The 3,036-nt window shown below is 52.3% G+C and overlaps 1 protein-coding gene across 1 annotated transcript in view; it reads right to left on the reverse strand.

Annotated features, from left to right (window-relative positions):
- The window catches only part of LOC107307460 (DNA-directed RNA polymerase II subunit RPB1-like), a gene marked incomplete at both ends in the record, with an annotated part of 45,651 nt that overhangs the window by 24,713 nt on the left and 17,902 nt on the right, over positions 1–3,036 (reverse strand). The gene's annotated exons all lie outside the window — the stretch shown is intronic.

Raw genomic sequence — 3,036 nt, forward strand, 5'->3', positions numbered from 1 at the left:
GGGGTATAGGGGAGGGAATGGGGTCAGTAATAGGATCAGTAATGGGGCTGGAAATGGGGATGGGAGAGACCACAGCCACCGTGACCCTATAGGGGCATAGGGGAAGGAATGGGGTCAGTAATAGGATCAGTAATGGGGCTGGAAGGGACCACAGCCACCGTGACCCTATAGGGGTATAGGGGAAGGAATGGGGTCAGTAATGGGGCTGGTAGCGACCACAGCCACCGTGACCCTATAGGGGTATAGGGGAGGGAGTATAGGGTCAGTAATGGGGATGGGAATGGGGTTGGGAGAGAACGGAACCACTGTGGCCCTATAGGGGTATAGGGGAGGGAGTATAGGGTCAGTAATGGGGATGGGAGAGACCTCAGCCACCGTGACCCTATAGGGGCATAGGGGAAGGAATGGGGTCAGTAATAGGATCAGTAATGGGGCTGGAAATGGGGATGGGAGAGACCGCAGCCACCGTGACCCTATAGGGGTATAGGGGAGGGAATGGGGTTAGTAATGGGGGTGGGAGAGCATGGAGACACCCTGACCCTATAGGGGTATAGGGAAGGGAGTATAGGGTCAGTGATGGGGCTGGTAGCGACCACAGCCACCGTGACCCTATAGGGGTATAGGGGAGGGAATGGGGTCAGTAATAGGATCAGTAATGGGGCTGGAAGGGACCTCAGCCACCGTGACCCTATAGGAGTATAGGGGAGGGAATGGGGTCAGTAATAGGGACAGTAATGGGGCTGGAAGGGACCACAGCCACCGTGACCCTATAGGGGTATAGGGGAAGGAATGGGGTCAGTAGTGGGGCTGGTAGCGACCACAGCCACCGTGACCCTATAGGGGTATAGGGGAGGGAATGGGGTCAGTAATAGGATCAGTAATGGGGCTGGTAGCGACCGCAGCCACCGTGACCCTATAGGGGTATAGGGGAAGGAATGGGGACAGTAATAGGATCAGTAATGGGGCTGGGAGAGACCGCAGCCACCGTGACCCTATAGGGGTATAGGGAGGGAATGGGGACAGTAATAGGATCAGTAATGGGGCTGGGAGAGACCGCAGCCACCGTGACCCTATAGGGGTATAGGGAGGGAATGGGGTTAGTAATGGGGGTGGGAATGGGGCTGGGAGAGAACGGAACCACTGTGACCCTATAAGGGTTATAGGGGAGGGAATGGAGTCAGTGATGGGGATGGGAATGGGGTTGGGAGAGAACGGAATCACTGTGACCCTATAGGGGTATAGGGGAGGGAATAGGGTCAGTAATAGGATCAGTAATGGGGCTGGAAGGGACCTCAGCCACCGTGACCCTATAGGGGTATAGGGGAGGGAATAGGGTCAAGTAATAGGATCAGTAATGGGGCTGGAAGGGACCACAGCCACCGTGACCCTATAGGGGTATAGGGGAAGGAATGGGGTCAGTGATGGGGATGGGAATGGGGTTGGGAGAGACCGCAGCCACCATGACCCTATAGGGGTATAGGGGAGGGAATGGGGTCAGTAATAGGATCAGTAATGGGGCTGGTAGCAACCGCAGCCACCGTGACCCTATAGGGGTATAGGGGAGGGAATGGGGTCAGTAATGGGGATGGGAGAGCATGGAGACACCCTGACCCTATAAGAGCCACCGTGACCCTATAAGGTTATAGGGAAGGGAATGGGTTCAGTGATGGGGCCTGGGAGAGACCTCAGCCACTGTGACCCTATAGGGGTATAGGGGAGGGAATGGGGTCAGTAACGGGGGTGAGAGAGCATGGAGACACCCTGACCCTATAGGGGTATAGGGGAGGGAGTATAGGGTCAGTAATGGGGATGGGAGAGAATGGAGACACTGTGACCCTATAGGAGTCACTGTGACCCTATAGGGGTATAGGAGAGGGAATGGGGTCAGTAATGGGGCTGGGAGAGAATGGAGACACCCTGACCCTATAGAAGCCACCATGACCCTATAAGGGTATAGGGGAGGGAGTATAGGGTCAGTGATGGGGCTGGTAGCGACCGCAGCCACCGTGACCCTATAAGGGTATAGGGGAGGGAGTATAGGGTCAGTAATGGGGGTGGGAGAGTATGGAGACACCCTGACCCTATAGGAGCCACCATGAGCCTATAGGGGTATAGGGGAAGGAATGGGGTCACTGATGGGGATGGGAATGGGGGTTGGGAGAGAATGGAACCACCGTGACCCTATAAGGCTTATAGGGGAGGGAATGGAGTCAGTGATGGGGCTGGGAGAGACCGCAGCCACCGTGACCCTACAGGGGTATAGGGGAAGCAATGGGGTCAGTAATAGGATCAGTAATGGGGCTGGAAATGGGGATGCGGATGGGAGGGACCTAGGATCTATAGGGCCTTCCTATATATACATGGTCTTGCATATAGGATCGATAGGATCTTCCCATATATACATAGTCCTCCATATAGGATCGATAGGATCTTCCCATATATACATAGTCCTCCATATAGGATCGATAGGATATTCCCATATATACATAGTCCTCCATATAGGATCTATAGGGCCTTCCCATATATACATGGTCTTCCAGATAGGATCTATAGGGTCACCAAAGCCTTCCCATATATACAAGGTCTTCCATATAGGATCTATAGGGTCTTCCCATATATACATGCTCTTCCATATAGGATCTATAGGGTCACCATAGCCTTCCCATATATACCTGCTCTTCCATATAGGATCTATAGGGTCTATAGAGTCTTCCCATATAGGATCTATAGGACCTTCCCATATATACCTGCTCTTCCATATAGGATCTATAGGGTCTTCCCATATAGGATCTATAGGGTCTATAGGGTCTTCCCATACATACATGGTCTTCCATATAGGATCTATAGGATCTTCCCATATAGGATCTATAGGACCTTCCCATATAGGATCTATAGGACCTTCCCATATATACCTGCTCTTCCATATAGGATCTATAGGGTCTTCCCATATATACCTGCTCTTCCATATAGGATCTATAGGGTCTTCCCATATAGGATCTATAGGGCCTTCCCATATATACCTGCTCTTCCATATAG

This window comes from Coturnix japonica, unplaced genomic scaffold, assembly GCF_001577835.2.
Source record: "Coturnix japonica isolate 7356 unplaced genomic scaffold, Coturnix japonica 2.1 chrUnrandom610, whole genome shotgun sequence".
Lineage (NCBI taxonomy): Eukaryota > Metazoa > Chordata > Aves > Galliformes > Phasianidae > Coturnix > Coturnix japonica.